Source organism: Carcharodon carcharias, chromosome 3 (assembly GCF_017639515.1).
Source record: "Carcharodon carcharias isolate sCarCar2 chromosome 3, sCarCar2.pri, whole genome shotgun sequence".
NCBI classification, from domain to species: Eukaryota; Metazoa; Chordata; class Chondrichthyes; order Lamniformes; family Lamnidae; genus Carcharodon; species Carcharodon carcharias.
This window is the reverse complement of record NC_054469.1, coordinates 52588327-52615829: the sequence shown is the minus strand read 5'-3', so window position 1 is coordinate 52615829 and position 27503 is coordinate 52588327. Positions and strand designations below refer to the sequence as shown.

Below are 27503 nucleotides of genomic sequence, written 5' to 3'. Positions count from 1 at the left end.
TGGGGCTAGATGCTGTGCTACATACTATTAAAGCCAGCAGAGAGGATGCTGAATTACTGTACATGGAAGAGAAGCACATCATCCGTTTTCAGGCACTGTGAAGCTGTGGGATTTACAGGACCGAGTTCAAAGCTACAAGCCCTCTACGTAGCTTCCATCTTTGAATAAAAGGTGATATCCTGTGTCCAAATACATTTCTAGGAGCACCTAGCAGACATTCCTTGTTTTTAATGTCTTTTAATATAGAAGCATTCCTTATAGGTTTTCATTTTTTTTAAAAATCCAATATAACTTGAGCCACAGTCCAATCTCTCTGTCCATTCCGCCCTCCGCATTTTTGACCTTCAAAGCCATGTTCATACTTAGGAATCCAGTACTGTACTTTCAGCATTCCATGTACATTTGAACAGCCACCATAGTTTCACATTATCTGGTAAATGGGTAAAGAGAAAACAGTGATCATTTGTATTTGAATGCTTCTCATTCGGATGTGAACTCAATGATGAGATTCAGTTGGGTCCATTTCATTCAGATGATACTGGTCTAATTTCTGAGAGGGTTGCATTAACTTGTTTGCAGGTGAGCAATGCAAAGTCAGCAACTGCTTTTACATGTTTGATTTTGCCAAATACTTAAAGCAGTAATGGTCAAGAGATATCCAGGTAACAGCAGGTGCTCAATGAAATGGGAATGAACACCCAGCTCATTAATTATAGACTTCCTGGTAAAATATCTTAGAATAGGCAGTTATATTACGTGAAGTGGAATTAAAGGCTATATGTTAAACATTTGATCAGGATTTGTTCAAAGTTGCTCAAGATGACTTCTCCAGTATCTCTGAAGTAGATTACAGTGCTCCATCTCCAAAGTCCTTGTAATTGTGATTTAGTGGGGAGAATGGAAAATACTCCCTGCTCTGGCATGTGATGCACAGCCTCAGATAAATTTGAAGTCTATTGTGATCACAAAGTCATATGAGAGATTTAATTGCGAATAAAATCTATGAAGACGTCACAAGACAGTTTTTGTGGGTTACAAATTTAAAAGGACTCTGAACAGGCTGATAATCAATCAAGGTTATAATTTAAGCAATTATCAGGAGATTGAATGTATGAATTCTCCTCTCCATCCTGTTTTAAAATGCATGGTGAAGCCCAACAATATCAGAAGGATCGTTTGAGATGCTCCTTGCGCAGAGTGAAAGTGGGTCACAATTTACACAAACTGATAATAACAAATAAATGACTTCAAATGATGACAGCATTTCAATGTTCACTTCATCAGGGGAAAAAAATCTCTGAAATGGGGAATGATGGATACCCAATAAGCCAGATACAATACTCTGCTATTGATCTTGAACAACAAACAAAATAATTTCAATGCATTTGAAAAGCAGAACCCCAACAAAATTGTTGATGACTATTGTATGTCTAACAATTTATCTGATTCCCTGGCAAATAATCAATTGAAAATAAGCTTATTTGTCTCTAAGTGCCACTCTGTGCACCTTCTGATAACCAACTGAAAACACCACTGTGACTAGTTTAAGGTCACCTGTCCAAAGATGCTTTAAGTGGGTGTGGACAACAGGACATGCTGTATTCCCACTCAGGGACAATGAACAGCATCTCCATAGCTCAGGCATGATCAAAAACCCAGCTTTACACCTGCCTTGCACACCTCCAGATTAGATGCCTTTTGTTCTGGGCTAGGAACCACACATAAAATGTTCAATGGATCTATCTGCTTGTGCCATCATGCAAAATAGTGATGCAACAAACATTTGGATACACATCAACTCCACATAAATTCCAAACATGCTGCCCTGCAGGTCACAACAAGACACATATTTGTGTCATGACTTTAAGCTTCCACCTGACAAGCCGATCCCGAATAGGCCTACCAAGTGAGCTGACAAGAAGAGCAATCACAATATAAATTTAGGGAAATGGTACATCAAGCAGTCTGACTTTTGCTCCCAGGGTCGCACTCAAAGTAAAAAGGCCCCAAATTAGATTAGAAAACATCATGTTAAAGTTTATTTTTAAAAAAAGTTTCAGACACAAGAAACTTTTTTTCAAAAAATTAAACAAACCTGCATCTCTGCAATGCCAAGCAAGAAGCAACTTTCACCAAGGCCTCAGGGAGTGCATGTTGCTGCTTTCACTTTCCTTTGGTGTCTGTTTGGCTGTTCACAGTCTTATCACCTGGGTCAAAAGAGCCAATTGAGCTCAGTTCCCATTCCAAGACTTCAACAATAAGAAGATCATAAGACACTGGAGCAGAAGTAGACCATTCAGCCGATCGAGTCTGCTCCGCCATTCAATGAGATCATGGCTGATCTGATAACCCTTAACTCCACTTTCCTGCCTTTCAATAAGTTAACCTGACACTCCATTGTAGTATTGCTAAGGATGCTACATCAGAGCTGATTTGCATGAGATGGTAAAACCAAGGAGCTAACAATCTGTTCAAATACATGTAAAAAAATTTCAGATGCTATTCAAGCATGTAATTCTACTGATAATATGGCCAACATTCCAATGTGAACAAAATATATCAACTATTCATTGATCTATTATTAATGGCCTGGACTTGGGTACAGGGAGCACAATTCCCAGTTTGCACATGATATGATTTACTACATTGACAAGTTTTGTGAAGGGGACACTAGCCAACTTCAGGTACGACAAAGACGAACCAGTGAAATGGGGAGACACCGATAGAATGCAATTTATTGTGGACAAGTGTGAAGTGATGCGCTTTGGGAGTAACAGGGGAGGGAAGTTTAATATAAATAGTACTATTTTGCAAGAGCAGAGGGAACTGGGGGTGCATATCTAGTATTCTTTGAAATTGCCAGAGCAGGTTGATAAGGCAGTTAAATCAAATGCAAGTCAAGGCTTTGTAAATAACAGCACCGAATACTAAAACAAGCACATCATGCTAAACCTTCGTAAAACACAGGTTAGATCTCAGCAAGAGTACAGTATGCAATCCTGGGTACCACACTTTAGAAAGGATACTAAGTCTTTGGAGAGGATACTGGGGAGGTTGACCAGGATGATGAGAGGGATTAAGGACTTTGGTTATGTGGAAGGATTGCAAAATCTGGTATTGTTTCCTTACAGCAGAAAAGTTACAAGAATGCCCAATAACTCAATTCATATTAATGAAGAGTCACGATAGAACGAATAAGGAAAAAACATTCCCTCTGGCCAGCTAGTGGTTAACTAGAGGTCAGAGATTCAAAATAATCGGCAAACAAACTGGAGGGGAATTTGAGGAGACCTGTTTTCCACAATCATTAAGATCTGGAACACATTACCTTAAAGGACAGAGGAAACAGATTCCAATGGAATTTTCTAAAGGTAATTGGACATGTTCTTGAAGAGGTTAATTTGCATGATTCTGGAGAAAAGGTTAGCGTGTGAAATTAAACTCTTATACAATCAACACAGGCACAATGGGCCAAATACTCTCTTTCTGTAAATAAGATTGTATGATCTTTGTTGTTTGAGAGGTTTTGCTGTGTAAAACTGGCTGATGAGTTTTCTAACCATTGTGAGCATGCTTCAAAAATATTTCATGTGGAACATGGAGACATTCCTCAGACAATAAAGCACAGTTCATTGAAGATGGTAGGACAGAAAGCAGTCATTCAATCCAACATCGATGTCAGCTCTACTCACAGTCAGCCAAAACATATTTAACTGCCCTGTGCTCCTCCTCCATGTGCCTGTATCTTGCCTTGTATGAAATGTTTATCAGCTTTTCCCTCAAGGATACAATGGTCTAGCTCAATTATTTCCTGTCAAAAAGTATTTATTCCAAACTCTCTCCTCACTCTGAGGATATAAATTGATGACCGCTCATCACCAACTCCCCAAACAACCAAAAGAAATAGATTTCCTTATTCACCATTTCATAATGGTTCATAATTTTAAAATGTTTATTAGCATTCCTTCTTGCCTTCTCTCTTCCAAGTGAAATTTGGTATCTCTGGTTTCCTCATAACTATAGCTTCTCATCTTTGGTACTGCTATAGTCAACATACACTGCATATTTTCTAGAGTTTGGCTGGCTCTACAATGCCAAGGCCAAAACGGCACACAATTCTCTAACTTCAGCTGAATTATTACCAGGTACAAGTTATTACCTTTTAGCTCTTGCACTTCATGCCTGTTTATAAACCACAAACTTCCATTGGTCTTTTTTCTGGTTTCAGTGACCTGAACTCAAAATATTAAGGCATTAATGTAAGACTTTGTCTCATGTAAGGGAGTTTCTCAGCCTCCGGTTGTCCCATTACACTCATGTTAAGCTTTAAAGTTAGGAAAACAACTTGTTGTAAACCCATGGCTGTGAACCACAATTGGGCCCCTTAATTGCAAAGAAAACGTCTAATGAGTTAATCTGTACATTACCTCACACAAAGTGCCATAGATATAGAATGCCCAGGATTATCCTTGTGGGTCTACAGTCAATTAAGAAATACTCAAGAGGAACATCAGTGGACTGAACTCACCTTGATTTTCCCTCAATGTCCAAAATAAGAGCCTTGATCCTGCTTGGACTTGGGTTCAAATCACTGTAGCTGGTGGAATTTAAATTTAATTAAATATAAAATTAATTTATTTAATATAAATTTTTTAAAAATCTGCAATGGAAAGCTAGTCTCAGTAACAAACCCATCTGGTTCACTAATGCCCTTTAGGGAAGGAAATCTGTCATCTTTACCTGGTCTGGAATACATGTGACTTCAGATACAAATCATGTGGTTGACTGAAATGTTCTCAAAGGCAATTAAGAGTGGGCGACAAATGCTGGCCTTTCTAGCAACACTCATATCCCATGAACGAATAAAAAAAAAAGGACAATTGGGGTGTTATAACTAGCCTCAGAGAGTAAAATTAATCATCCACGACTTCCATTCTAGACCACTATTTAACGATCACTGTTAGAGTGCGTGAGAATCAACAGAAAATAGCAAAAAGCTTTATAGTGAAACTCTACCCCACTATCGAGAACACCAGTTCTCAAACCGTGGGCCGCAACCTTACCGGGGTCACAGATACAATAAATGGAGTCACAAGCTCCCCTCCTCTGGGGCTGCATACCACACTGGCACCAAGGCCCAGGTGGCAACTGGCCCAGCTCTCGCCTTGTGAACTGAATACATTATACCTTAAAGCTGCATTGAGCGCAAAATCCAAAATGAAACTGCAGCCTCTGGGACTACAAATATTATGTTTTGCATTTGAAATTCCCAGGAAATTTAAAATTTATTTGGTTTGTCTCACATTAAAATCAATGGTTTCCAGACGTCCTTTAGGGAACATTGGTGTGATGTTGCTTTCGATCAGTAATGCTGAATGAAAATGCCAATGTCAATTGTATTTATAGTCGAGGTCCATGAGATGAAGTGGCTCAGATGAAGTAATGGATTGGTGAGTAACAGCATTTTAAAAACTGATTTACCTCTTTATACCATGTATTACATGTGATTTATAATATGCAACATTTATTAATTATACACATAATGCTGTTTTGTTGCTATTTTGTTTTCGTTAAATTCAGCTCAAGCCGTAGGCTAAGTGTTAAAATGGAGTCACATTGGAAAATAGTTTGGGAAGCACTGGTCAAGCTAGCTATTGTGTACAACTGCGTGTACACAAATGCGCAGAAAGTAAACCTCCGGTTGCTGGAGGGCAACCTATGCCCAGACCGCCCCTCATCACAAGCTTGGGAGTGCAAGGCAAGCAAAAGAAGGAATGTTACAAAAGTCCTTAACTTATACAATTGTGGTAAAGAAACACAATTCACAGCTGGAGAAAATCATGACAGTAGAAACTGCAGTCAAAACAGCATTTACAGTCAAAACGTAAAACTTAAATATTTGAACAATGCACGTATATTAATTAAACGTGCACAATGCTGCAATTCACCATCTCAACCAAATTAACAGCAGGTCAAATAGTAATTAAAGAAAAAAATACAAGCAATCACCAGCTGAGATAAACATCTATTATGCTGTTCAATTATCAAGTCTACTACAGTTAACTCTAGACTAACACATCTCCAGAATTTTTTTTGAACTACAAAGGAGTAAATTTTCACTTAAAATCTAATATTCAACAGAGGTTTCTGCCCCAGCCCTTCAAGTTCAATTATTTCATACTTAAAAGGTTAAGGAGGTAAAAAGCTCTTGGACACAAAAAAGCTGCTCAAAAATATAAAAATGAACCTCTAGAGTTAAATTAGCAATTTTTTTTAACTAAACCACAAGTGAAAATCACGGCTGTTTGCAATCGCCATCATTTCAATCAGACAATCACACGCTAATCAATTCTTCAGCATATAATACACTGATCAAAGGAACTTATTGTTTGAACACATTTCAGAGTTGTAACCTTGACAAGCCATTCATAAAGTTAAAACAACAGAACGTGGCGCACTTCACAGGTGGCCAGAAGAGATGTAGTCATTATTATATGTTATATACTGCATCACTTCAATGAGTCATGCACAACAATTAACAAAGCCAGAAGTAAAAGTTTTTGAGCGAACCACTTCAACTACACTATAAATCAAAACCAACAAGTGTACTTGATTTGCTCCTAATTTTGAGTCAAAATTTAAGAAAATGTCAATACCAAATGAATAAGATGCTCATGAAGAGCTGTGTGCAAAATATTCTGCAGTATGTCAGACAAACCATGAAGTTTCCAGGTTCCAACTGATCCAATATACCCACGCTAGAAATGGATGGAAACTTTCTTTTGAACAAGAGACTATATTCTGTTCTTGATCACTATGCAGAGGCAACTCCAAAGATCACCATGTGTGGACACAAGGCAAGCAATGAACTGCTCTCAGCTGTCTTAATCATTCCCAAGATTAAATTGCTTGCCAGCAATTTATTATTAAAAGAGGCCCCCTGGGTTAAATACCAAGGCCACAAAACTCTTCCCTTCAATGACTCATCCCCTTCAGCACAGAATTGACAAATGAATCTTGTAAACAATTTCATATTTAGAAAAGTAAAAAAAAGGATACATACTGAGAATAGAAGGTGAAGATTTGAAAAGAAATTGCAATCCATGTCACCAAAACCGAAATACAATTGACCTCTATTGTGCCCTATGGACAATAATTTATCTATTTAGACATGAAGCAATCCTATTTTATGAACATTAAATGTTCCACATTCAAACACAGCTAAAAAGGAACTTAAATTGCACCAAACTTAATGCTAGAAGCTTCATTTAGAAACAGCTTTGATTAAATACATTATCAGTTAGCGTAAGGAAAATTCAAATTTGATCAATTACAAAACAGGATCTTCAGAGAAAAGTGCACAATTTTATTCAAAGTAATTCCTGCATACATTAGTACACTAAACAAGTCAGATATACAAATATCAATCATGGCTATCCCCTGATCAATTCATGTGTATGGGAGCCAGAATGAAGAAATAGTCAAGTAGACTCGAGGAATTTACATGCGCTGGAATATAAGGACACAAGCTTATGACATTTAAATCCAACATATTCAGGCTAAATAAACCAGATGGCGCAAGCTTCAGCTTTACACATCATGTACTTTTTTTGAAACGAATACTGGTAAGCTGCTGAGTCGAGGCTGTAACACAAACAGACAAACCAGAAAAAAAGACTTTTTGATAAATACCAGAAGAATAAAAATACTTGACACTGGTCAAATGCGAGTGCTCAATTTAGATTACAGGAATTAAAATTTATTTAGGATTATGACTTTCATACATCCAAATTGATTCTTAACATGAGTTTAAATTGTATTTCCTAATTTAGAATCACCTTGTTCTACTTAATGAATAAAGTCACCATAATTTTTTTTAAACCAATAAAGGATAGAACAAGCAACAGAACAAGTATATGATTGCCCTGATTAAACCCAGGTATGCAAAGGAAATCAATGTATCATTGAAAGTTTTAGATCTATTTAATATTTTGTTACTAAGCCAGTTAAAGAAGTTCTTAATCAAAATATTTAAGCTTTCTAACAGCTGTACCTAGCTTTCTTTTCGCCAATATTTCATCTTATAAGGGCAAGGTCAATCATATATCTTGTATATTCAAACTTTTAATTACCATCATCTGGCCATTTCCTCTCCTTCCCTAATTGTTGCTTTTGATTTTAACCTTTCACCCATTAGCTCCTTCTTACTTGTTCTCATTCTTTCATTCTGTACAACTGGTTTTAATTTCCAGCAGTCTTCCTTCTAGTTCTGAATATAGCTCCTTGTATAGATTAAGCTTAAACCATTTGAAAGAAGATTTGTACAATATGCAATGTGAATTGCCTTTAAATTTTGCACTTCATTACAAGCATTAGCAGCCACCAGGATTTTTTCCTCTATTCTAATTATAAGTAACATGATTGAAAGATCCAAGAGACAGAAGTTATTACATTAGTAAAATAAACCTTCCGGACAACAAGCTGAAGTGTAGCCACAATTCACATTTCACTGTACTGTATATTCTATGATAACATTTCCTGATCACTGAAGTGATGGGAATAACTCATTCAAAACAAAATGTTTTGCTCTATGTTCCAGCCTTTTACTCAGCAGATGAGGGACCACATCACCTGGTAACAGAATACATACCCCGTTCGGTGCAATTTAAGTTCCTTTTTAGCTGTGTTTGAATGTGGAACATTTAATGTTCATAAAATAGGATTGCTTCATCTCTAAATAGATAAATTATTGTCCATAGGCACAATATATTTCAGTTTTGGTGACATGGATTGCAATTTCTTTTCAAATCTTCACCTTCTATTCTCAATATGTATCCTTTTTTTTACTTTTCTAAATATGAAATTGTTTACAAGATTCATTTGTCAATGACCCTGAGTATAAATATTGCATTCAGCTTGAACCAGGGTCAGGCTCACATTTGAAGAATCATTGTAGTTTCCAGAATAGGAGGAAGACATTTAGCCCATCACAAATGCATGCATGCTTGAATACAATACAGTAAGAGTGAATTACCAGATAGCTGCTGCCACCAATGGATCCTATGCTACTTTTTATTTCAGCTCTCAAGAAGAGGATGGTTGGTGGAGTCTCTCAAGAGAAAGTACTTTGAGCAGCTTCTTAAAAAAATTTCTCCCAATTTACAGCAGATAGAAGTTCTGTTCTCCAATGAAAGCAACAAGATTAACTTGTGTATGTTGTTCACAATAGGTATTCTTGAACAAATAATGTGCTTAAAATTGAACCATAATTGGTCCAGTGCATATACTAAACTTTGTTCAAGTTCAAGTAACAGCAAGTTCATCCGGAGCCCAAATCTGCAGTGCAATGACAATCTCACCCACATTGTGGCAATAGCTGGTTCAGGAAATAGAAATGATTCACAACAGAGCATTCTGTACCCTGGTGTTCAGGCACCTTCAGAACACCAAAGAATATTGAACAAACATTACTAAGCCCCTCTGCAATGATATTCTAGACTTTGATGCTTTTCACTGGCTCTTCCAGAGCATGGCTTCCTTTAATTGGATAATGGAGGCCAGAGATTTAACCAAAAATTAAACAGAGTGACAGCACATAATTGGAATGCACCACATCATAACCAGAAATCAGCACTCATTTACAATTTGGAAACCAATTGCCCATAGTCGATATTTTTTCAACTTATAAAAGAAGGGCATGTATTTATACATATTGCCTTTCACAACAACTATTTGCATTCATGGAACGGCAGTAAAATGCCCCAGGGCACTTCACAGGAGCATTCACAAAACCTGACACTGAGTCACTGAAGAAGATACTAGCACAGGTGACCAAAAGCTTCAAAGATGTCAGTTATAAGCAACACCTTTGACACATATTTTGTGGAGGGGTGTGTGTGTGGGTGATGTGAGGAGAAGGGGGAGGGTCAAAAGAGAAGTACAGATGCAAAGAGGTTTAACAAGAGAAATCTAGACCCTGGAGCTTACATAACTGAAAATCTGGGACATGCAAAGGGTAATGATTGGAGGAGCACAGAGATCTTGCAGGGATGCAGGGCCTAAGGAGGTTAGAGGTAAGGCTGTGAAGGGATTAAAAGGAGGATTTTTTTTAAATTGAAGTGTTGCTCCACCAGGAGCCAATGTATGCCAGCAAGCACTGGACTGATGGGTGAAAGAGGTAAATTGTGAGCTAGGATACAGGCAGCAGAGTTTTGAATCACCTCAAGTTGATAGGGTGTGTAAACAGGGGAGGTTGGCCAGCAGATGTTAGGACAGTCAAGCCTGAGCAATCACAAGGAGGGTTCCAGCTGCAGGTGGGCTCTGGCAGGAATGGAGACCAGCGACGTTAGAAACAGAAGTCAGTGGTGCTGGTCACAGGGAGGATATACAATTGGAATCTCAGCAACTTTTGAAGTAAGGTCACTGCCGTAATGCATCAAATGCAGCAGTCAATTTGCATATAGCCAAGTCCCACCAGCTGCAATCCAATAAAGACCAAATAACATACTACTCAGGTGGCGTTGAGGTCATGAGGACTCGAAACGTCAACTCTTTTCTTCTCCGCCGATGCTGCCAGACCTGCTGAGTTTTTCCAGGTAATTCTGTTTTTGTTGAGGAATAAGTATTGGCCAGGACACCGAGGAGAGCTCCCTTGCTCTTGGCACACGAACCATGGAGACAGGAAAATTAGAACACAAGGCGGCCATTAAGCCTTTGAGCCAGTCCTATCATTCAATTAGATCACGTCTGATCTGTACCTAAATCCCACTTACCCTCCCTTTGATCGGTATCCTTTGACATCCTTACCAAGTAAATACTCTATTGATCTCAATCTCAAACTGATTCAGTATTCTCAGCCTTCTTGGGGAGGGTAAATTCCAGAATCCACGAGACTTCATGAGAACACATTTCCTGATCTCACCACTCAACTGCCTGATTTCAATTTTAAGATTATGCTGCTTTACAACAAAGGATTCCCCACCACTTAACAGTTCTCTGTCCAGCCTATTGAATCCTTTCATCATTTAAAACACTGCATTTAGATCATCACTCAGTATGACCCAGGGTTTACGCAACTGTCCTCTTAATATAATCCTTTAAGCCCTTGTATCATTCCAGTGATTCTACACTGTACCCCCTCTCAGGCCTTTCTTTTTCAGTGCCCTCATCTGAATGCAGTTCTCTTAATGGAATCCAATCATGACTTTATGCAAAATACTAGTGTAATGTCCAGGAATTTTTCTTTCCCAAGCTAGCCATTCTGCCATTCATTGAAGGACTGAAATTAATGTCAATTAAAATTCAACAGATAAATGGGTTCACACAGAAGTACTTTAGAAAAATAAGTCATCTTGCTTGTAATCAGTTACCTGGCTACCTTCTATTCGAATCTAATGTTAAGCAAAAATGTTCAATACAGTATTCAAACATAAAAGCAAAAGCATTAAGTAGCAGTAACTAATTTTTAATGAAAACAACCAAGAGCTAGTCATGTCTCACTGGACTTTCACAAGATTAAATGTTAGCTATTATCCTGTTTCAAGTGTGGAAAATGATGAACAAAACAGGTTCATATACAGAAACAATTGGCAAAAGGGAGGAAAGCTGCAACTTCACAGAACCATACACACCCTGGTTTGAATTATTCCTAGAAAGGAGCAGCTTTTTGATTAAAATGTAGAGGATCAATCCAAGGGCAATGATGCCCACAGCACTTGATCAACAGCCAAAATGCAAATCAATAGCTCTATAACAAACAAGTTGCCCACCACACTATTCACGTTAAAACAATTTAATGGCAGTTGCATTCTCTGCATATTTCAGCTGAAAAATTGCTTATTTATAATCATAGCCAAAATGCAATGTGTTGGAGGCACTATTACTCTACAGTAATGCTACTGACATCTGTTAATTCAATCAATCCAAATGCTTTATACAAATACAAGTCAGTTTAATCTGGACCAAGTTAACCATGCTTTACACTGAAACAAATAATGAGCTTTCAAAACACAGCAGGTAGTTTCTGTACAGCTGCTACAACTGCACAAGTTGATGAAAAATAACCTTGTCTGATGCAAAAGGTCAGTTTTGCAAGTTGGCAGCTCATTTTTATTTTGTTGATCCACACATCAACCTCTGCCATGAGCAGTGGAAGATATGCACCCCTCAGGCTTTTAAACCTACACTCTGTCAACTGATCTAGACACTGCCAAGTGCAAGAGCAGACTACAGTGCCTTGCTATCCAACTTATTTCCACCTCCCAGTCATGAAATAATTGGCCATAACTTAGTGCCTGAAACCAGGAACTTTCCATGCAGGAAATTACTACAAAAAACACAGAACATTCCCAAGCAGCCAAAGAAACCCCGAACCGCCCTGCTCTGTGGTCTCCAGTAATTGAATGCATGCATGTGGAGAAAGAAAGCAAGGATAAAGAACTCAGAACTGTTGCAAATAAAAGGTGACTCAACTGGCAGTCAAAATTATTAGTTGGATCTGTTAAGAGGCAAAACCAATTAGTAATAGCTCAACTCCAGCATCTGTGAAGCAAGGTCAAGGAGGCAGTGTCACAATTACTGCAGGTGGGCGTGCAAATAGCGTTACACAGTCCACACACAGCAAGCTCCTGACGGTGCAGAGAGGAATCCAATTAAGATAGCTGTCAAGACCAGCATGGTCAAAGAAAGGGTAGAATACACAACCACCGTGAACATTCTAAATGGCAGCAGAGCAACCAGGCAACAGATTAAATGAGGGGACTGGGGCAGAGCACAATTAAGCAAGGTTTTAATCAGTTCCAGAATGTTGACACTGTGTCAAAATTTAAGGTTGGCAAAAGTCAGACTGAAAGTTGTTTGAGTTTTTTTAAAGAAATATATTAGTCCTCTGCAAAGAAGCTGTGCAGTTGGAAACACAAGCAAAGGTGATCAATTCTCCCATCGCTTTGACAGATGAGTGCTCAGCAAAGGACCAGTTGTTCACCATCCAGGTTGGCGTCATCACATATGCGATGTTAAACCAACTTTTGATTTGCAGATTCAATTGCAACTATTAAATATGAAGTCACTGTTGGGGGGGATGAGTGAAGGCACTGGCTTTGTGGCACGCTTGCTTGTCCTTTAAGGACCTGACTGACCTGAGATTTGGCTCTGTACAGGATTGCTTATCCCATGCAGTGGAGTCCAACTTACAGGTTCTGAGACTGGCTTTCTAAATGTCTTTGTATCTCAGTTTGGGACATATTCTGTTGTAGGTTCCCATGCTCAGCTGGCTGTAAAATACTGCCTTTGGTTAGCAAGAATCCTCCGTGCAAACAAATGGCTGACCCAGCAATACTTAGCAGTGATAAGCATGTTCCCAAACCAGGTATGCAGCACCTTGCAAGAACCTAGTTGTTAGGGATTCTGTCCTCCCACTTCCTGTTGCATCTTAAGCAGCGATAGTGAAATGCATCTAGTTGCTGACATAAGAACATAACAAATAGGAGCAGCAGCAGGCCATTGGGCCTCCCAAGCTTGCAGTGCCATTCAATAAGATCATATCTGATCTCATTATGGCCTTAACTCCACTTTCCTGCCTGCCCCCATAATCCCGGACTCCCTTGTCAATCAAAAAACCTAAGACAGTCTTGAATATATTCAATGGCCCAGCCTCCACAGCTCTCTGGGGTCACAATTCAAAGTTTAATGGCCCTCCCAGAAAATAAATTCCTCCTCATTTTCGTCTTAAATGAGAAAGCCCTTATTTTGGAACTATGCCCATGATTCTTGAGGTAAACATCCTCTTAGCACCTACCCTGTCAAGCCTCTTTAGAATCTTACATGTTTCAATAAGATCACCTCTCATTCTTCTCAACTCCAATCAATATAGGCCAAACTTGCTCAACCTTTCCTCAAAGGGAAACCCCCCCCCCCCCCCCCCCCCCCCCCCCCCCCCCCCTCAAAAACCACCATCCCAGGAATCAGGCTAGTCAGTGCTCAGCTGGTCTGGCAGAAACTGTAGATACAGAAACAGAGTTAATGCTTCGAGTCAGATATGACTCTTCTTCAGTCTGACCTGACCTGCAGAGTATGTTCAGCACTTTCCATTTTTATTTCATGTTTCCAGCATCTGCAGTACTTTATTTTTCTCAACCTAATGAACATTCTGTCAACTAAGTATATCTTTCCTCAAATTCGGAGACCAAAACTGCATACAGTACTCTGGTCGCTTTCTCACTCCTGCCCTCTACACTTGCAGCAACACTTACCTACTTTTACACTCCATCCCCCTTGAATAAAGCCAACATTCCATTTGCGTTCCTAATTACCTGTACTCACATGCTAATTTTTTTGTGATCCATGTATGAGGGCATCCAAATCACTCTGCACTGCAGCACTCAGCAATCTTCCAGATTCACACCTACCTACAATAACCTTTGATTCCCTTGCCCAACAAGAATCTATGTACCTCCACCTTAAAAATGTTCAATGACTCCATTTCCACTGCCTTAGAAGGCAGAGAGTTCCAAAGTCACACAACCCTCTTAGAGAAAAAATTTCCCCTCATCTCTGCCTTAAAAAGGCAACCCTAATTTTAACAGTGTCCCCTTGCTCTGGACTCACCCATCAGAGGAAACATCCTTTCCACGTCCACCTTGTCAATACCATCAGGATCTTATGTACTTCAATCAAGTCACTGCACAGCAAAAATTCATCCCTAGGAGAAGAAGCATACTAAAGGGAGTACGAAGCAACCATGGCTGACAAGGGAAGTCAGGGACAGCATAAAAGCCAAAGAGAAAGCATACAATGCGGCGAAGAGCAGTGGGAAACCAGGGCATTGGGAAGCCTGCAAAGACCAACAGAGGACAACTAAAAAAGAAATAAGGAGGGAGAAGATTAAATATGAGGGTAAACTAGCCAGTAATATAAAAGAAGATTTCAAGGGTTTTTTTTAGATATATAAAGGGTAAGAGAGAGGCAAAAGTGGACATTGGGCCGCTGGAAAATGATGCTGGAGAAGTAGGGAGGAACAAAGAAATGGCGGAGGAACTGAATAGGTACTTTGCGTCAGTCTTCACGGTGGAAGACACGAGTAACATCCCCAAAGTTCAAGAGAGTCGGGGGGCAGAGGTGAGCATGGTGGCCATTACCAAGGAGAAGGAGCTCGGAAAACTAAAAGGTCTGAAGGTGGATAAATCACCTGGACCAGATGGATTACACCCCAGAGTTCTGAAGGAGATAGCTGAAGAGATAGTGGAGGCGTTAGTGGTAATCTTTCAGGAATCACTGGAGTCAGGGAGGGTCCGAGAGGACTGGCAAATCGCTAATGTAACCCCCCTGTTTAAGAAGGGAGTAAAGCAAAAGATGGGAAATTACAGGCCGATTAGCCTGACCTCAGTCGTTGGTAAGATTTTAGAGTCCATTATTAAGGATGAGATTTCAGAATACTTGGAAGTGCATGGTAAAATAGGGCAAAGTCAGCATGGTTTCCTGACAATCTGTTAGAATTCTTTGAGGAGGTAGTGAGTAGGTTAGACACAGGAGAGTCAACGGATGTTACCTACTTGGACTTCCAGAAGGCCTTTGACAAAGTGCCGCACAGGAGGTTGCTCAGTAAGATAAGAGCCCATGGTGTTAGAGGCAAGGTACTAGCATGGATAGAAGATTGACTGTCTGGCAGGAGGCAGAGAGTGGGGATAAGGGGGTCCTTCTCAGGATGGCGGCCGATGACTAGTGGAGTTCCGCAGGGGTCAGTGTTGGGACCTCAACTTTTCACTTTATACATTAATGATCTAGATGAAGGAATTGAGGGCATTCTGGCTAAGTTTGCAGATGATATAAAGATAGGTGGAGGGACGGGTAGTATTGAGGAGGCGGGGAGGCTGCAGAAGGACTTGGACAGGTTAGGAGAATGGGCAAAGAAGTGGCAGATGGAATACAACGTGGGGAAATATGAGGTCATGCACTTTGGTAGGAAGAAGAGGCATAGACTATTTTCTAAATGGGGAGAGAATTCAGAAATCTGGAGTGCAAAGGGACTTGGGAGTCCTAGTCTAGGATTCTCTTAAGGTTAACTTGCAGGTTGAGTCGGTAGTTAGGAAGGCAAATGCAATGTTGGCATTTGTTTCGAGAGGACTGGAATATAAAAGCAGGGATATGCTGCTGAGGCTTTATAAAGCTCTGGTTAGACCACATTTAGAATATTGTGAGCAATTTTGGGCCCCGTACCTCAGGAAGGATGTGCTGGCCCTGGAGAGGGTCCAGAGAAGGTTCACGAGAATGATCCCAAGAACGAAAGGCTTTACATATGAGGAACGTTTGAGGACTCTGGGTCTATACTCGATGGAGTTTAGAAGGATGAGGGGGGATCTGATTGAAATTTACAGAATACTGAAAGGCCTGGATAGACTGGACGTGGGGAAGATGTTTCCATTAATAGGAGAGACTACGACCCGAGGGCACAGCCTCAGAATAAAGGGAAGACCTTTTAGAACAGAGATGAGGAGAAACTTCTTTAGCCACAGAGTGGTGAAGCTATGGGATTCATTGCCACAGAAGGCTGTGGAGGCCAGATCATTGAGTGTATTTAAGACCAAGATAAATAGGTTTTTGATTGGTAATGGGATCAAAGGGGTGAAGGCGGGAGAATGGGGTTGAGAAACTTATCAGCCATGATTGAATGGCGGAGCAGACTCAATGGGCCGAATGGCGTGACTTCTGCTCCTATTTCTTATGGTCACCCTTGACTCTTCTAAGCTCCAGTGGAAACAAGCCCAGTCTGTCCAACCTTCCCTCATAAGACAACCCACTCATTCCAGCTATCAATCGAGCCAACCTCCTCTGAAGCACCTCCAAAGCATTTACATCCTTCCTTAAATAAGGAGACCAAAACTGTACACAATATTCGAGGCGTAGTTTCTCCAATGCCCTGTATAACTGAAGCATACCATACTTACTTTTACGTTCAATTCCTTTCCTAATAAAGGATAGCATTCAGTTAGCCTTCTTAATTACTTACTGTTCCTCATCTGCCAAATTTTTTCCCATTCACTAAATTTATCCATATCCATTTGCATCCTCCTCACAACTTGCTTTCCCACTTTTGTATTGTCAGCAAATTTGTCCATAATGCATGAAGGGGGCCCGAGTGCAAGTCATTAATATGTAATGCAAATAGCTGAGGCCCCAGCACTGATCCCTGTGGCACTCCATTAATTATAGTTTGCCAACCTTAAGATGGTTCTTTTATCCCAACCCAATTTCCTGGTGGTTCGCCAATCCTCTATCCATGCTGATATATTAACCTCGACAACAATGAGCTTCTATCTTGTGTAGTAACCTTTTATGGGGTGCCTTGTTGAACAGCTTTTGGAAATCCAAATACACTACATCCACTGGTTCCCCTTTATCCACCCTGCTTGTTACATCTTGAAACAACCCTAATAAATTTGTCAATCGCTATTTCACTTTCATAAAACCATGGTGCTGCTTCTCCATTGGATTATGATTTTCTAAATGTCCAGCTACTGCTTCCTTAAAAAATGGATTCCAGCATTTTCCCTATGACAATGTTAGGCTAACTAGCCTATAGTTTTCTGCTAAACGACATGCTGCTTCCTAGGACCTTGCAAGAATCTAAGGAGTCTTGGACGATTAGAACCAGCACATCTATCATCTCTATTGCCATTTCCTTTAAACCTGAGGATGTTGGCCATCAGGTCCAGGGAACATGTCAGCCTTTAGTCCCATTAGTTTTCCTAGTACTTTCTCTCCTAGTGATCATGATTGCTTTAAGTTTTGCCCTCCCTTTTGTCCCATGATTTTCTACTTTTCTTGGAATGCTTTTAACGTCTTGTACTGTGAAGGCAGATACAAAATACTTGTACGAAGTCTCTGGCACTTCCTTGTTTGCATTATTAATTCCCTGGTATCATCTTCTAAGGTGCCAATGCTCACTTGAGCTACCCTCTTTCTTTTTATCTTCTTGTAGCTGCTTTTACTGTCTGTTTTTGTATTTCTTGCTCATTTTTTCTCATATTCCAATTTCCACCTCTTTTTTTTTCAAGTCAGCCTTTGCTGGTTTCTAAAATGTTCCCAATCTTCTGGCCTACCACTAATTTTTGCAGCATTGCACACTTCTTCTTTCAATCTGGTACAATCCTTAACTTCCTTCCTTAGCTGCAGATGGTGCATCCTTCTCATAGAAATCCTTACCAATGGTATATATCTTTATACCATTGAGAGTTATGAAATATCTCAAATGTCTGCCACTGCTTCTCTTGCCTTTAACCCATTTCAAATGTCTGCCACTACTTCTCTTACTTTTAGCCCATTTTCTCAATCCAGTGTGGCAAACTGCTCTCATACTCCTGTAATTTTGTTTCTTAAAGTTTAAGGCACTCATTTCAGACACATGTTTCTCACCCTCAAACTGAATGTGAAATTCTATCATATTATGATCATTCTTGCTTAGAGGATCCTTTCCTATTATGTCATTAATTAATTAATCCTACCTTATTACACATTACCAGGTCTAAAATAGTCTGTTGCCTGGTTGGTTCCAGAATATTTTGTTCCAAGGAACTGTCCCGAATATACTTCATGAACTTAGCCTCAAGTCTACCTTACCCAATTTGATTTGTTCAATCTATATGAAGGTTATAATCATCCACGATTATTGCAAGTCTCGATTATTTCTTGATTTATGCTCTGTCCTACAGTGTAGTTACTGTTAGTGAGTCTATAAATTACTCCACCATTGACTTCTTTCCTTCGCTCTCTCTTATTGCCACCCAATTCTACATCTTGATCTTCTGAACCAAGATCCTTTCTCACAACTGTGCTTATCTCACCTTTTATTAATAGATCTACCCCAACTCATGTTCTTTCCTTCCTAAATGAGAAATATTCTTGAATATTCAGTTCCAAGCTCTGGTCACTTTGCAACCACATCTCCGTCATGGTTATCATATCATACCCCTTTATTTCTATTTGTGCCTTCAATTCATCTATCTTGTTACAAATGCTGCATGTGTTCAGATAAAGAGTCTTTAATTCTGTCTTTTTATCATTTCTCCCTACTCTGACATTTTTTTGCTAGTGCACTCTGTCCCTTCCTGTCACACTCTAGTTACCATTACCCTGCACTGTTGCCTTGTCCTTTCTTGGTAAGTTTATAAATTTTCCCCTCACTATTCCACCCCAGTCTTTAGTTTAAAGCTTTCACTTTATGTGGCACCGGAAGGCTGTCCATGCCTCAGCCAAAGAAAATTAATGTGAGAACCACTGCCTGATGGACTTTGACCTTTGTTTTAAGACAAACTTGATGCTCTCTCCAAGCAACTCCAACCCGGGACAGGTATGGAAACAAGTCAAAGAGGATGAAAAAGAAAATAGAATAAAGCTAAGTTCAGAAATCATGACCAGGAAAAACAGCGAGACAGAAAAGGGAGAGGACTTTTTTTTCAAAAGAAGACAAACAGAAAACTTAAGTACATAATACATGAAACAAAGCTTGCATCAGGCTAAAGGAGGTAATAAAAGAGACTGTTAAAAGTTAAGAGGGAGTCATAAGCATCTCACAAGTTAAGTTACTATGGTTACAAACCTCAAAGGTAAGGGATTGAGATCCACTCAAGTGCTGAAAGGATGTTTTGAGATGAGACAACTATTAACACTTGAACACTTACAAAAGCTTCAAAAAGTTGGTGCAGTGTAACATTGAAATAAATAAACCATATACATACAAATTTAATCCAAGTTCTTGCAGTAAATTTTTGAGCACCATAAACACAGAATAAATGTCAGGAGGAAGGTTACTCCATTCCTAGCAATCAGCATATGCTCATGATTTTCTTGAAAAACATACACTAACATAGCAATCTTAACATAGGAAAAAGTCCCAATGTGTAGAACTGCAGTTGGACATGAAAAATTGACACAAATCCCAGAATTTAAGTTATATGGTCACCAGTAACAAACAAAAATGGAGGAACTTAGTTAACCACTGCATAGTACCTTGCTAAGTACCCATACAACACAGGTTATGCTGGATCAACAAATAGTACTTTTTACCATTGACTCCATGTGACTGTTAAATGATTGAATATATTTTCATATGTTCCAGCTTTCTTTTAAGGTAAATAGTATTAAAAAATTATCAAAGAACATATCAGTAACAATGAAAAAAATAAACAGGCTTTCCTTTACATTAACATAGTGCAACCTCCTCATAGAATCTTGATCAATGGAACATATCTTTGGTCATGTTATGAACTATCACCATAAAAAAAAGGTTGCGGAGGGGGCTCTAAGGACCAGAATACAAAACATAGTCCTGACAGAGTTGAGAAAGAATAGGAGAGAAAACAGGGCAAATCAAGCTGACATGCACGATAACAGAAATTACGGTATCAAATAGTTCATATAAATATGGTTAAACAGAAAATCAGAATCAGAAAAAAAAAGTGAGCTAAAGGAGGAAATAGTTGGAAGGGTGATTGACCAATAAAGGGGTTAACTTTAAGGAAACTCAAAGGAGGGGAGGAGTTACAAAGTCAGAGGGACCCAGGCAGTGGAGCCTACACAGCTGAAGGCATAATGACCAATGGTGGGGCATAAGAGGATGGAGATGAAGACACAAGCAAAATAACAGTAGAACGGTGAGCTGCTAGGGTTTCTCGAAAGATGGAAGAGGTTGTAGGGCTGGTAAAGGTTGCAGGGATGAGTTGAAGCCATGAAGGAATTTAAGCACAAGCATGTGAATTTTCATTTGGAGATGTGTGGGTCCCAGAAGCCAAGTGGGGCTTGGTGTCAGATAGGGCACAGGTAATATCATTTTGGATGAGCTGAACTTGATGGAGGGTGGAAAGCTACCCAAGAGGGCAATGCAATAGTCAAATCAGGAGGTGAGACAGACATGCAATACGGCTGTCAGCAACAGATGGGCTTAGATAGGAGGGGAAGGTGGCTTAAGCTATTGAGGTGAAAGCAGATAGTCTTTGTGATATGGGGCCAGAAACTCAGCTTGGTGTCAAATCAGATGTCCAGATTGAGAGCAATCTTGTTGCACCTGGAACAAAGGAGAGGGAGAGAATCTGTGACAAGGAGCAGAGATAATGACCTCAGTCTGTCCAGTGTATAACTAGAGAAAATTTCAGCATCTCCAAGTATGGAACTCAGAAATGCTATCTGACATGCTGGCTGAGGGGCTGGAATTGGGTTGAGAACAATTATGGACCACACCAAGGGACTGCACTTACATGAAGATAGATAGCCAAGTGGTTATGGTACTGGGTTTATAACCCTAAGATCAAAAGTTCAAATCTCACAATGGCAAACTATGAAACAATGTAACTTCATCTGAAACAGATGGAAACGGGTTTGTACTCGAAAGAGTTACATGAAGATAGATAGCCAAGTGGTTATGGTACTGGGTTTGTAACCCCAAGATCAAGAGTTCAAATCTCACAATGGCAAACTATGGAACAATGTAACTTCATCTGAATAGGAACAGATGGAAACGTGTTTGTACTCAAAAGACTTACATGAAGATAGAGGCAAAAGCCAACAATAGATCCTTGGGGAACTCGAGGATGTGGTGCAGAAGCTGGAAGAGAAGTCACTGCTGGATGCATTCTGGCTACAACTAAGTAGCTCATAATGGAAACTGCCAAGGGCAGACCAGCTGAGTTGGACAAAGAACACCAATTAGAAGGAGGCATGTATCATCAACCACGTCAAAGGCTACATGAAGGTCCAGGAGTAATAATGCACCACGCTTAGAGTTACATGTTCTGTGGCAGGCTGGAAACCTGATTGCAGAAATTCAAACATGGAGTTACAGAAAAGAGCTTGGACACAGATTTGAGAGTCAACATGTTCACAAAGCAATAATGTCGTAGGTAGAAATGAAGACAGCATATTTCATGACCACAGGACATCCCAGGGCACTTCACAACCAATGAAGTATTTTCAAGTGCAGTTACTGTTGTGGTTTAGGAACTGCAGCAGCCAGCTTGCAAGCTCCCACAAACATCAATGCGATGACAATTGAGGGATAAATATTGGTCAAGCCACCAGGGATAATTCCCTTGCTCTAATTCAAAATAGTGCCACAAGATCTTTTACATCCAGCTGAGAGGATGGACAAGTCCTCGGTTTAACATCTCAGGGATCTCAGGAGGCACAAAACCTAGATCATTGTTATGTCAAAGAAATAGAGGCAAAGAAACAGCAAAAAGGGTCACTACAAAGCAATATTATTAGAAAAGGTCACATAAAAGGTGCTTAGTTTTTATTGTAGTCTTCATTTACTGGTTATTTACTTCAGATGCTTTCATGGCAATAGAAATCTAAAGACAAAATAATTACCAAGATTTGTACAATTTGAGATTGCATTCAAGCTAATAAGCAGTTCATTTTTTTTCATGTGAGTTTATCAAAATGTTTACTGCGACTGCTTTATTTTTTCAACCCGATTTTAAGACAGTATCTTGCTACCACTACAAGTCTGCCAACAATAAAGAGCGGTCTCAATGTCAACCTGAATCAACAGGAGAGGAAATCAGTACTCACATGGCATTTCACTTTCAACCCTTTCTTCTTGTTACAGCTATTTTGTCCCATTTAACTGCACTTGTTATTTGCCCCACACTGATCCTCTCAGAAATCCCTCAGCCTAGACCCTCAATCTGTTCATTTCCAATTGCTCACTCCTGTTATCGTGAGCCTATCTTGGCCCAAATTTGATCAACTTCATTTTTCCAATGGTTGCGTCAATTCTTGCTATCCAGCATACACTGATTTGAGCGTGGGCTCACTTATGAATTCCAAGACTTGGACAAAAATCTTACCTTTCACTACATAAAGTATTTCTCATACTTCAAACATTTTTCAAGAAAATTAAAATATCGCAATAACATGCAGTACATATAGGGTCACATTAATTGTGTACTGGTCCTTATGCTACTGGGCCAGTAAAGTAGAAATCTGAACTAATCATCCAAATTGCAAGTTCAATCTCGCCATGGCAGTTTCATATTCAGTGGAAAATATCTGGAAACAAAAAGCTGCTAACAATAAAAGTGATTATTAAGCTATTGAATTGTCATAAAAAGCAACGACAGGCCTGATATCCAAAGCCCAGCAACCTTAGGACTGAGACTGTGCCGATTTCAGATAATACCAGATTGTGGATTACCCACCATGCAACAGTCAACCGTGTGTCAGGAGAACAGGGAGAGCCATGGAAGGCAGATCTTAAAGTGCTGCAATGGACCCGGGTCCAGTGCATGCATTATCTCTTGCCGATTCCATCCTCTGGGATCAGCACGAGAATGGACTTTTCATTGTCAGGTTTCCCCTATCCTGAGAGAGGTGCCCAAGTCTCCAGAGAGGAAATATCTGGTTTTTCACACCATTCCAGTTTTCGGACAGCCAGATTTTGGATAACGTACCTGTAGTTCATTAATGTTCTTGAGGGAAGGCAACTTGTCATTCTGACCTGGTCTGGCCTCAATGTGACTCCACTCAGACATTAACATTGTCCTTCATTGTTTTCTGAAAGCATACCTTTTATTGTATCAAGCCTGTACATAGAGCAGAAATAAAAGCAGAAAATGCTGCAAATAGTGAGGTTATGGCAGCATGTGAAGAGAGAAACAGTGTTTCTCAGCATCACAGACCTGAAACGTTCACTGTTTCTCTCCTCATAGATGTTGCCATAACCTGCTGTGTCGTTACAGCATTTTCTGTTTTTATTTCAGATTTCCAGCATCCACAATGTTCTGTTTTTCATTCCAAAGAAGAGCACTAAGGAATACCTTCACCACACTAACTTCAACAACTCAAAAAGACAGTCTATCGTTCTCAGGATTGGCAATATATCTGTGCTTGTTAGTGATGCCCATTCCTCAATAAGGATTTTTTTTTTAAATTGCATACAGTGACGCAGAAATAGGCCAACCAAGCAAATTAACACCAAATCATATTAGTTTTGACAAACATTTCAGAAAGTCAGTAAAAAATATAAAATAGCAGTCCAACCAAGATGCATCACAAACAAATTTAATCTTATTATTCATGAAAGTTAAAGATATCCTCTGAAAAATATCTAAGCAGATGATAACACCGAGAGCTAATATCACTTCTCAAAGTAACCTCAATCCACAATGCAATAGAATGCATTGACAACAGACAAAATCAAAACAATCTAACATGCACAATAAACAAAATTATTCTCCTCCACCAAGGTTCATAGGGCCCTCAACCATGTCCATTCCATTTCCAGTACCTCCCAGAATCACAGTTGGGTTCCCTTTATCCCCAACTTCCACTCCACCAGCCTCCACGTTTCTGTATTTCGAGTGTGATCTCACCACCAAACACGTCTTTCTCTCCCCTTTTAAAATGCAAGGGACTGTACGCTCCTTGACACCCTGATCCACTCCTTGGTCACCCCAAAAATTCTCCCCCCTTCACACGGCATCTTCCCATTCAAGTGCAGGAAATGCAATACCTGAGCTTTTGGGTCCACCCCTCCCACCATGTGGGGACCCAAATACTCTACCAGGTGAAACAAAGGTTGAATTGTACTCCTTTCAATTTATTATACTGTGTTCGCTGTTCACAATTCAGTCTCTCCACTGGGCAGAACAATGCAGATTGGGTGGCTGCTTTGCAGAACACCTCAAATCAATCTGCAAGCGTCACCCCAATCTTCCAGTTTCACCCTGCTCCCATTCTAACATCTCAATCCACAACATCCTACACTGTTCCAATGAAGCGAAACATAAGCTCAAGGAACATCACCTCATCTTTCAATTAGGCACTATATGCACTCAACCTGGCATCCAACTATTCCAGATCATAATTTCTGTCATCTTTTCAGACAGCAGTTGTTGATTATTCTCACCATTTACATGCCTATCTTTTGTTTTTCTACTTGTTCAATTACCATCTCCTTTTGTTTTGCAACATCATCCTTTTTAAATTCAATCTCCCCTTCCATTCTATTCTTGATCTTCCCTTTTGTGTACCCCATTCCCCAACTCTGAACTTGCTCAAAACCTGTTACAGCCCCAACTTTTTCCAGTTCCAACAAAGGCCACTATCCTGAAAGGTTAACTCTCTTTCTCTCTCCACAAATGCTGCTTGACTGCTGAGTATTTCCAGTATGCGCAAGTGTTTTGGTTTTGTCTTGGGATAACCAAGCCTAGAGCTAGGAAAGACATTGGAATTAGGACCTGAGCAACAGATGGGCTGAGGATCAGATGCAGGCTATATTGCGGAGGTAAGTCGAAGATGACTTTTTGACGGAGACCTTATGGGGTCAGAAGTTGAGTTCTGGGTCAAATAGGACAAGGCTGCAAACAGCCTGAGACAGAGGTTGAAGAAAAGGATAGACCGCCGGCCTCAATAACATAGATCTAATTATCAATTTTTTTTTGGTAATTCGCCAACTTGACATTAAATCTTCACGAGTAAGATGCAATTAATGAGTGATTTGTAAAACAAAAATACGTCAACACTGAACCAGAATGCAAAGCAACTCATTTGATTCAAGTTAAATCTAAGCTCTGCTTTAAGCCTCCTTCATCCCCGCCAAGTGATGCCCAAAACATTTGAAAATCCTCCCAACCCCCCCGGCTTTCAAATGGTGTGAAATCAGAACATTTGAGAGCCGTGCTAGCCTTTCACTCTTATCTCAGACAAAAATCAATGCTACCTCAGCAGTCAGTATCCAGAAGGATCGCGGCAGGTTCATCAACACCTAGGTTTCATTTTACGATGATCATCTCTTGTCAAAAACAGCAAATTGTTCCAATCACAGAACCTCCACAGCGGATCCAGGGATTAAAATACCCTGCGTCGCACATTCATCTCCCCAACAACCCCCGAAAATACATACGCACCGCATATATATATATATTTAAAGGAAATGTCTATTGTTCAAGCAGATGTTTAAAATGTTAAAATACCTCTGGAAACGAAGTCGAAAGCGGCTCACACAAGGTTAGCTCAGATGATAAAATCCCGGCGCTGCACACATTTTTTTTAAACAAAATAAAAATGAGAGCATGAAACAACAACGGCTTGAGGCTAACTGCCACTCCTAGTGTGTGTATGGGTGTACAGACGGAAGGGACCCGGGTGATGTGCCGACACTGTGCGCTGGCCGCCTCACACCATCTCTGGGACTAACTCGGTGACTCACTCTCCGTGCCACTGAAGCCACCAGAAAATGAAGCGAGTCCCCCGATCGCGCAACTCGAGCCCCTTCCAATTCGCTGCCGGCCGCGCCTGCGCACTCCCTCCGCCTCCTGCCCCGCCCCAAGGCCCCGCGCTCGTGGGCGATGGCGTCACGCCCGTCCAGCTGCCAGTTCCACCCCAGCGTCGCCAGGCAACCTGTGACATCACGCACCCCGCGCCCACCTTCCGGGAGGTCAGGAAAAGGCGCTGGAATGTAGCCATTCGGCCCTTTTACTTTTATGTTTTGACTTCTCTTTAACTCTGAAGAAGTCATTCGGATTCGAAATGTTAGCTCTGTTTTTTCTCTCCACAGATGCTGTCAGACCTACTGAGTTTTTCCAGCATTTTCTGTTTTTGTTTCAGATTTCCAGAATCCACAGTATTTTGCTTTTAGATAAGTGAGGATGTTATGCTTCAGTTATCCAGGGCTTTGGTGAGACTGCATCTCGAATATTGTGTGCAGTTTTGATCTTCTTATTTAAGGATGTAAATGTGTTGGAGGTGGTTTAAAGGAGGTCTACTAGATTAATAAAAACAAAAAAACTGCGGATGCTGGAAATCCAAAACAAAAACAAAATTACCTGGAAAAACTCAGCAGGTCTGGCAGCATCGGCGGAGAAGAAAAGAGTTGACGTTTCGAGTCCTCATGACCCTTCGACAGAAATTGAGTTTGAGTCCAAGAAAGAGTTGAAATATAAGCTGGTTTAAGGTGTGTGTGTGGGGTGCGGAGAGAGAGAGAGAGAGGTGGAGGGGGAGTGTGTGGTTGTAGGGACAAACAAGCAGTGATAGAAGCAGATCATCAAAAGATGTCAACAACAATGGTACAAAAGAACACATAGGTGTTAAAGATAAAGTTGGTGATATTATCTAAACGAATGTGCTAATTAAGAATGGATGGTAGGGCACTCAAGGTATAGCTCTAGTGGGGGTGTTTTTTTTAAAAAATAATGGAAATAGGTGGGAAAAGGAAAATCTTTATAATTTACTGGAAAAAAAAAGGAAGGGGGAAACAGAAAGGGGGTGGGGATGGGGGAGGGAGCTCACGACCTAAAGTTGTTGAATTCAATATTCAGTCCGGAAGGCTGTAAAGTGCTTAGTCGGAAGATGAGGTGTTGTTCCTCCAGTTTGCGTTGGGCTTCACTGGAACAATGCAGCAAGCCAAGGACAGACATGTGGGCAAGAGAGCAGGGTGGAGTGTTAAAATGGCAAGCGACATGGAGGTTTGGGTCATTCTTGCGGACAGACCGCAGGTGTTCTGCAAAGCGGTC

General features: G+C 40.2%; 1 protein-coding gene across 7 annotated transcripts in view; it reads right to left on the bottom strand.

The window, feature by feature from the left end:
• Positions 1–26275, bottom strand: part of mpp7a (membrane palmitoylated protein 7a) — a 519275-nt gene extending 493000 nt beyond the window's left edge. For 6 of the 7 annotated variants that reach the window (XM_041184801.1, XM_041184806.1, XM_041184807.1 and 3 more), the window contains exon 1: positions 25965–26275. The gene's annotated coding sequence lies outside the window, so the exon portion shown is untranslated. Of the gene's footprint in view, positions 1–6757; positions 6777–25964 lie in introns of those variants that run through there. The other variant, XM_041184804.1, reaches the window with a different exon arrangement.
• Positions 26276–27503: the final 1228 nt, after the last annotated feature.